Source organism: Carlito syrichta, unplaced genomic scaffold (assembly GCF_000164805.1).
Source record: "Carlito syrichta isolate Samal-C Ts95f unplaced genomic scaffold, Tarsius_syrichta-2.0.1 Scaffold302384, whole genome shotgun sequence".
NCBI classification, from domain to species: Eukaryota; Metazoa; Chordata; class Mammalia; order Primates; family Tarsiidae; genus Carlito; species Carlito syrichta.
Window position 1 is genome coordinate 214785 of NW_007246480.1, and position 9825 is coordinate 224609.

Consider the following 9825-nt stretch of genomic DNA (forward strand, 5'->3'; position numbering starts at 1 on the left):
AGCCGGGCGTGGTAGCACGCGCCTGTAATTCCGGCTACTCGGAAGGCTGAGGCGGAAGGATCGCCAGAGCCCAGCAGGCGAGGCTGCGGTGGCTGGGAGCGGCCACTGCACTCCAGTCTGGGCGACAGAGTGAGACTCCAACTCAAAATAAATAAATAAATAAATAAATAAATAAATAAATAAATAAATAAATCTACCTGTCTTAATTCAAAAAAGAAAGAAAGAAAAGAAATGGGTATGTGGCCTAATAAGAGAACTGGAGTAGCCCTTGGATATGTGAACTGGTTTCCTTCAGAACAACCTGATTTTGTAGTATTATTCCACCCAAAATTGAAAGGGAGAGAGAGAGAGAAGACGGAGTGGTGTAAAGAAGAAAGCCTTGTCCTTAATGGTAAGGACATAAAATTCAATGGATATGAGTCACTGATGGACATAGTTTTAGCTGTGTTTTTTTTAAAGTAAAAAACAAATTTTCTTAGTGAAACTTGCGCTGTTAACAAACTCCTCCACTCCCCAACTCTCAGCAACTTAGAGCAGCAGTTTGTTTTGCCCTCATGGAAGTGGAGGTGGGCTGTGGTCTTGCACCAGGTCTGGCTCTGCTCTGCCATTCCATTCCAAGACCAAGGCTGAGTGAGGAGGTACTAGCGGCCATGCTTGGAAAAGAGCAAGGGATGCTCTTGAGGGATCTCAAGTTTCCTGTTCCAACATGGCAAACGCCATGTCTCCTCACATCTCACCAGCCAAAGCAAGTCACATGACCAAGCACAAGCCCGATGAGGAGGAGGCATCAAATCCTCCCCCTACCCAGGAAGCTTGGTAAATCACATCACCACGGGCTGGGAGCAGTGCTCTTGGAGAAAGGGAAGAGGGAATCATTGAAGATAATGTAATTTACCAGGATAATGCAGACTCATTGTAGAAATTTTGGAAAATGCAGAGAAGCAAGAAGAAAATAAAAATTGAGCCGGGTGCAGTGGCTCAAGCCTGTAATCCCAGCAGTTTGGGAGGCGGAGGCAGGACGATTGCCTGAGTCCAGGGGTTCGAGACCACCCTGGGCAACCTGGCAAGACCTCATCTTTACAATAAATCAAAAAATTAGCCAGATGTAGTGGCGCGCGCCTGTAGTTCCACCTACCTGGAAACCTGAGGTGGAGGAATCACCTGAGTCCAGCAGGTAGACACTGGGGTGGCCGTGAGTGTGTCACTGCACTCCAGCCTGGGCGGCAGTGGGACTCCAACTCAAAAATAAAAATTGTCTGTAACCCACTGTTAACATTCTGATATATTTTCTTTTGATACATATGTGTACATGTGTTTGCTTGTTTGGACAGATTTAGGACTCTACAATATAAACAAGCATGTGCCTGCTTTATAGGCTGCTTGTTTATATGGAATTCTATATTGAACTCTTTCCCACATAAGTAATTTTTGTTTGTTTTTTGAGTTGGAGTCTCACTCCATCGCCCAGGCTGGAGTGCAGTGGCACATTCACGGCCACCCCAGTTTCCACCTGTTGGGCTCTAGTGTTCCTTCTGCCTCAGCCTTCCAAGGAGCCGGAACTACAGGCACACGCTACCGCGCCCAGCTAATTTTTATTTATATATTTATTATAGAGACGAGGTCTCGTCAAGTTGCCGGGACTGGTCTCGAACCCTCAGGCTCAGGCAATCCACTCGCCTTGACCTCTGAAAGTGCTGTGTTTACAGGCTGAGCCTCCAAGGAATTTTTTAAAGTAACATTTGTTTTAGCACCTGCCTGATTTACATATTAGTTCAGATAAACTAGGTTTTGCTGCAGTGATAAAAAATGCTCATCTTGGTTGTGTGACAACAAAAGTTTGTTTCTTACTCAAGCTCCGTGACCAGTGCAGGACAATGTGGAGGTTCTGCTCGTTTTGATCACTTTGGAACAGAGCCAGGTAGAATAGCCCCATCTCAAATGTGTCTGTGGGTGTGCAAAAAGGAACATAGGAAGGCACGTGTTGGCTCTTAAAGCTTCTGCTCCAGGCCGGGTTCGGTGGCTCACACCTGAAATCCCAGCATTTGGGGAGGCCAAGGTGAGAGGACTGCTTAAGGCCAAGAGTTCAAGGTCGGGCTTGGTGGCTCAGCACTTTGGGAGGCCGAGGCAAGTGGTTTGCCTGAGCCTGCAAGTTCGAGACCAGCCTGGGCAACTTGGCGAGACCTCGTCTCTAAAATACATAAAAAATTAGCCAGACGTGGTAGCGCATGCCTGTAGTTCCAGCTACTTGGAAGGCTGAGGCAGAGGAATCACCTGAGCCCAGCAGGTCGAGACTCCAGTAGTGGTGAGCATGCCACTGCACTCCAGCCTGAGCGACAGAGTGAGACTCCAACTCAAAAAATAAATAGATAGATAAATAAATATTTTCTTATTATTCGAATAACACTGGTTACCCGTGTGTGATTCACCCTTATTACAACTATAGTGTTCAACTGTATCCATTATTCACATTTATTACAACTATAAGTAACACTCTTATAAATACCTTTATGTATACATTTTTATCCAAGTTTTGCTTATTCCATAATACTAATAACTTCCACTATAATAACAGACTGGTGGAAGAATTACCAGGGCAAAATTTAAGCCTGTTAGTCCTCACCAAATGACGTGCCAGTAGGATTGTACCGATTTATGTATCTGATGAAAGTGTGGAAGCAGAAGAGTTTCACCACATTCTCACTCACCATCACTGAGTATGAGCTTTTAAAAACATATTCGTAAAAAAAATAAAATATAAAAAAATTAAAACATATTTGTAGCCGACCACGGTGGTTCATGCCTATAATCCTAGCACTTTGGGAGGCTGAGATGAGAGGATTACCTGAGCCCTCGGGTTCAGGACCAGCCTGGGCAACTTGGTGAGATCTCATCTCTATAAAAATCAAAAATTTAACTGGGCGTGGTCCGCATGCCTGTAGTTCCAGCTACTTGGAAGGCTGAGGTGGAAGGATCGCCTGAGCCCAGCAGGTCAAGGCTGCGGTGGCCGGGAGCATGCCACTGCACTCTAGCCTGGGCGACAGAGAGAGACTTCAACTCAAAAAAAAAAGAAAAAAAACAAAGCATATTTGTTACTCTAATGGGGAAATGCTTTTTTGACTTAAATTTTAATATCTTTGCAAATTGAGGCTCATTTTTTTCTTATGTTGTTCACAGATAAGAATTCTGGCCAAGCATGGTGTCTCACACCTCTAATCCCAGCACCTTGGGAGGCTGAGACACGAGGATTGCTTGAACCCAGGAGTTTGAGGCCAATCTGAGCAACATAGCAAGACTCTGCATTTATTTATCTATTTATTTATTTATTTACTTATTTTGGGTTGGAGTCTCACTCGGTCACCCAGACTGGAGTGCAGTGGCCACTCCCGGCCACCGCAGCCTCGACCTGCTGGACTCCGGCGATCCTTCCGCCTCAGCCTTCCAAGGAGCCGGAATTACAGGCGCACGCTACCACACCCGGCTGATTTTTTGATTTATTGCAGAGATGAGGTCTTGCTGCCCAGGCGGGTCTCGACCCCGCGGGCTCAGGCCATCCACTCACCTCAGCCTCCCAAAGGCGCGGGATTACAGGCTGAGCCACCGAGCCCGGCTGACTCTGCATTTATTAAAAGAAAGAGAGAAATAATTCTTACACGAGATGCATAGTGTATATGATCACTATTTCTTTACTTTTATATATTAAGTTAAATCCACCTTGAGTGCCCCCTAGGACAAAATCGGTAGGAAGCTTGATACCAGGCTCCCTTTCCCAGTTTCCTTCCCTTCGCTGGCAGGGAACCTGGGCCCTGCATGGCCATGGCAAGGAGAAGGCTCTGTGTTGGTGCCTCATCTCTCTCCAGCCAGGTGCAGAGAGAACATCCCAGAGGAGAAATTTCACCTGGGTTCCCACAGCACTGACAGTGGTGTCTGGTCCTCACAGTCAGACGTGCATACCGAGGTCTGTCTACCTCAAGGGACACGGGAATGGGGATGGGTCCCTTTCCTGCTAAAATCTTTAACCACCTGTTGGTTATCCAATACCACCACCTGTCAGCACAGGAAGACAGCCTCCATTTGTTCACTTGTCAGAGTTTATAACTGGGAAGGGCTGAAGTGTGGCGTGTGGGTGTGGGGAGGTGAGGGGAGGGTTTGGGAGATCGGAGGGGTGTGTGTACTATAAAGCGCTCTTCCCAGTGGAATGAGCAGAGATCTCAGTAGACAGGCGTTTTTATTGTCTTGTTTTGTTTTTTGAGTTGGAGTCTCACCCTTGTCACCCAGGCTGGAGTGCAGTGGCATGCTCCCGGCCACTGCAGCCTTGACCTGCTGGGCTCAGGTGACCCTTCCGCCTCATCCTTCCAAGTAACTGGAACTACAGACCACATCCCTGCGCCCAACTAGTTTTTGTAATTTATTGTAGAGACGAGGTCTCACTAAGTTGCCCAGGCTGGTCTTGAAACCCCGGTCTCTGGTGATTCTCTCGCCTCGGCCTCCCAAAGTGCTGGGATTACAGGCTGAGCCACTGCACCCGGTCAGACAAGCTTTTAACTGTGAGAAGTCTGATATAACTGCCAAAGGCCTAAGTTACATATGGAAGAACTGAGTTGTGATTCATTGTATTTTTTTTTTTTAGCCAAAAAAGAAATCACAGCATTTTTGCTGAGATAGAATATAAATACAGCCGTGAGGCTAACTTCACTTCCATCAAATGTCAGAGAGCCTAGGTTCTGTCAGTCAACGAGCCAACTACTGTTATCATCACTTGGCATGGGGGACAGATCCAAACCCCAGTCCCAGTTGCTCAAGCAAGGAGCACATTTTCCTGTCTTCAACCCTTCTTTCAGGAAAGGCAGCTGAGTGGGAAAGCAAAGTCCTCATGAAGTTCATTCACCGACTCCCCTAGTCCTGCCTGTCCCTGGATCATAGGGGCCAGACGGTGCAGGGGCCAAGTTGCCTGCATCTAAGACAAGAACCGGCGGGAAACCACATGAAAACTACTGAGGCCAAACACGTCACAAGGTGACATTTGCCAGTGCAATCTGTGTGTGCTATCTCCTCTGAAAAAGAAGGTTGGCCAGGGATAGTAGCTCACGCCTGTAATCCCAGCACAATAAGAGGCTGAGGCAAGTGGATCGCTTGAGCCCAGGAATTTGAGATCAGCCTGGGCAGCACAGTGAGACCCTATCACCATTTTTTAAAAATACTGTTTTCACTGGGCACGGCGGCTCACCCCTATAATCCCATCACTTCAGGAGTCGAAGGAGAGAGGATTGCCTGAACCCAGGGATTTGAGACCAACCTGTGCAACCTGGCGAGACCTCGTCTCTATAATTAAAAAATTAGCTGGGCGTGGTGGTGCGCACCTGTAGTTCCAACTACTTGGAAGGCTGAGGCAGAAGGATCGCCTGGGCCCAGCAGGTCGAGGCTGCGGTGGCCATGAGCATGCCACTGCACTCCAGCCTGGGCAACAGAGTGAGACTCTGACTCAAATAAATAGATAAATAAATGTCACCAAAGGGGGGAAGTGGAAGCTCTTCCCAATGTGGGCAACCTCCTCTCCCTGAAAAGTGCTAGAGCGGTGGTAATGGCTATAAAAGTGGGCAGAGGAACAAGGGTTCCCAAAAAGTAGATCAGGTAAGGGCTCAGCTCTTGTACTCTGACTGTGTCGCTGACGGAGAGGGATGTATTCCCAGCTGTTTTTCTCTCTTGGGTCTGCTGGAGGTCCCTCTGATGTAGCTTCTCCACCGCAGAATCCCACGTCCCCTCGAGGTGTAACTTCAGCCCTGAAAAAACAATGCCTCTGCTGAGAGAACAGAAGGGTCCAGGCGCCTCTGGGCTCAACAGGACACTGTCTAAACGGACAGCCTGCCCTGCAGCCCGAGGGATAGTTAAGCTGCTCCGGCAGGGAGAACTCTGGCACCAGGAGAGTCTGCTCAGGAGGGCTGGCTTGGACAGCTCCTTTCACTTGTGAAAGCAGGTGTGCACTCACCAGCCAAGGCAACAGTCAAGGTCATATCTGTTCCTCTCCGCTGATCTAGCCGGGCACCTCAGTGTGAGCAGAGAGTCCGTGCAGCAGAGTGGAACTTTCTCTAAGAGGGTGGTGTGGAGTGATGGCAATCACGTCTGTGTATTCTCAGGTTCACTGAGAAAAGACCCGTTCTGCTTCCCAGGAAATGGTTTGAGCTATGGCAAATCTACGGATGTGGAATATAGTTATTCCCTGTTAGAGGAACAGGAGAGTGTAACATCTAAGAGCCTGAGTTTGAATCCTGGCTCTAACACTTACTGTTTGCGTAACCTTGGGCCCGTCCCTTGACCTCAGCGTCTACATCTGTAAAATGGTGGGATTAGTAGTGATTAACTCTCACCTCGTGGTTGCTGAGCATATTGAAACACGAGCTCATGCCGGAATCGCACTATGGCACTCGAGGAAGCAGGACCCAGGAGGGCTGGATCCTCAAGCCTAGTTTTATTCTTTCTTTCAGCAAAGCTTTATTGAGTATCTACCGTGTGCCAGCAACAGACACAGCAGGGACGATGACAGGCTCGACCCAAAGTCATCATGGAGTCGATGGTGTCATGATTCACCTGCCATCCGAAGTGTGACCCTCCCATATCAGTTGCCACCCTGAGTGTGGTGATTCCCAAAGTTATTTGAATAACTTTGGGAATCACCACAGAGTCCTCTGCCAGTCCTGTGGAAAGACAGATTCCAAGACCTCACCACCTTCTACTGAGCTTCACAGGGGAATTCTGACTTCCTTCTCCCTCCCTGGCAAAACAGGGAGCAGAGCAAGCCCTTCCACAAATGTGCTGCATGTTTCAAAGGAAATAGTGTCTGCAAGAGGAATTTATTTATTTATTTGGTAGTAGGAGCCTCACTCTGTCACCCAGGCTGGAGTGCAGTGGCACGCTCATGGCCACCGCAGTCTCAACCTGCTGGACTCAGGAGATCCTTCCACTTCAGCCTTCCATGTAGCTGGAGTCACAGGTGCGAACCGCCATGCCCGGCTAATTTTTTGGTCTCGCCAAGTTGCCCAGGCTGGTCTTGAACCCCTGAGCTCAGGTAATCCTCTCGCCTCCACCTCCCAAAGTGCTGGGACTTCAGGTGTGAGCCACCATGCCTGCCCTCAAGAGGACTTTAGAAACCACGAAGTCATTCTCTAGGGGTTGGCATCCAGGCCCGCTCTGGAGTTCCAAGAAGCCAGCCAGGGGCTGCTTGGAGCCTGTGGTCCCTGACGGTATCCTCCTGGCACCCCACTTTCTCTTCCTGGACTCTCTGGAGACAGGAACAGAAGCCCCCTCCTCCACTTTAGCCTAAGAAGCTGGTGGTCCCAGAGAGGAACCTGCCTGAAGTCCACCACCAGTGTGGACACCTGAGTTGTGTTCTGAGAGTGCTGATCACAAGGCTTCAGAGGGTCAGCCAATGGCCGTAACTGACGGTGCTCAGGGGCAGCCTGCCTTCCCTGTACTGGAGTCCTGCTCCAGCTGGGTTCAGGGTTTCCTGAAGAAGGAACCGGCGTCGGCATTGAAGGAAACACTCGGACAACTTACTCTGGTATTAGCAGGACAGATGCCATTTATTGACAGTTAACAATGAGCTTATATACCCTTTTACAGGGAAGTAATTTTACATGTCAATGCCTTCTTGAAAGTGTCACTGTCTCGTGATCACTAAAGCAGGCAGTCCTCCTTTATTATTTAAAGCACTTAATCCAGCTGTTATCCTTTTAAGCTTAAAAGAACACACCTACTGCCTCAATCTACTCTATAGTGATTACCAAGTTTCAAAAGGTCATCAAGTACTAAACTGCTATAGTAATCCAATCTTATATTTTTAATCCTTTATGCGCTTAATCCAAATAGCAAGAAGTAACATAACATTAAAAAATGGCCATCCAGGTGTACATAAAATTCTACATTTAAAGTTCAAATAAGTATAATTAGTGCATTGGCATTCTCCTCACAAATGATAATAATCACCAATCAGAAGGAACAAAATCTACCAAGTGATTGTCTACCCACACCTGATAATTAAAGTGTTCATCTATAGTTCCCTGGCAAGGCCAATGAATCCCCTTATGTCCATTAAAGTGAGCACCTCCTGACCTACAGTAACTTCCCCAACAACAATACTTAACTATGCGATTATGTGGTCAAATACTAAGAGGTCGGGGACATGGAAACTTAGGGGGGATCTCATATAAAGCGAAGGCAATTTTCTCGCAAATCCCCCTTTGTTTCTGTGCATGGAACGAGGAATGACATGAGTGGGATTTTGTTTTCCATCTTCAGACTGTACAGAATTTTCCAGCTGCATCAACAACAAAAATAAAAGAAGCAAGGGTTTCAGCTGCCCAGGTTCGCTTTGTGACCCGGGGTCTTCAGCCCCCTGGACTTTGTCAGCAGGCAGGCCTCCACGGCTGGCTCCCAACATCCTTGGGTACCTGCTGGAATGAGAGATGGACCCAAAGATGAGACAGATGAAACGCAGGCTCCTGGTAAGTCCTTGTCACCCAGGTCCTGCCCACCTTCCTGCCCCATCTGGCCTCAGAGTCCTTCTCCCCTTCCTTCAGTAATAAAATCCTCTCGTTTCTAACTGGTCACGAAGTCGCCATGAATAATGACTGCTCCAGCCCTCTTGCTACTATGCTCAGTGAAATGGAAGCGGTAATGTCCATGGCTGCTCTGGGAACAGTCTATAATGAGCAACTGGCATGACTTTTGTCCCTTTCCTGTCCTATTCCTTCTTCCATCCTGCTGCTTGGAATAGAGATGTGATGGCAGATGCTCTAGCATCTGTTTTGATGCTCGGGAGAAGGCTGTATGTTTGGAGTACTGGAATAGAGATGGAGCCTGGCGCCCTGAGCACTGTGTGGAGTTGAGTCTCTAGTCCTGTCTTGAACTACAAACTCTGGACTTTTACACAAGGGAGAAATTAACTTCCGTCTAGTTTGAGTCATTGCTATTTGGGGTTCTGTTACAGTCAAAAGGAATCCTAACTGATCTAGTGCTCGGGAGTATGGATGCTGGAATTAGACTGCTTAGGTGCAGTCTCTACCTGGTAGCCTTAGGTAATTTGCTTTGCTTCTTTGCTACAACTGCAAAACAAGGATGCCAAAGCCAACATCTACCTTCCAGGATTGCTAGGAGTGAGCTACAACGTGTCAAATTTAAACTATTTAAAGTCCAGCACATGGTGAATACCCATTAGACACGAACTATTATTAAAATTAGCAATTAAATATATAAAGAGGCTGGGCGCAGTGGTTCAAGCCTGTCATACCAGCATTTTGGGAGGCCGAAGCGAGAGGATTGTCTGAGCCCATGGGTTCGAGACCAGCCTGGACAACTTTCTGAGATCTCATCTTTACAATAAAATTAAAAAATTAGCCAGGCACAGTAGCACACACCTGTAGTTCCAGCTACTTGAAAAGTTGAGGCGGAAGGATCGCCAGAACGCAGCAGGTTGACGCTGGGGTGGCCGTGAGTGTGCCACTGCACTCCAGCCTGGGCAACACAGTGAGATTTAGTTTAAAAAAGTATGTGTGTGTGTGTGCGTGTGTGTGCGTGTGTGTGTGTGTGTGTGTGTGTGTGTGTATAAAATAAAGATGTGCCCCAAAGGAGCAAGATTGAAGATTATTCTTCTCACAGATCAGATTCTTCTCTCAGCAGGCTTTCCAAGTGCCACAACAAAAGCAATGGTGCTAATGAAAATATCTTTTAAAATGTTAGAGGCGCTGGGCTTGGTGGCTCAGCCTGTAATCCCGCGCCTTTGGGAGGCTGAGGTGAGTGAATTGCCTGAGCCCGCGGGTTCGAGACCCGCCTGGG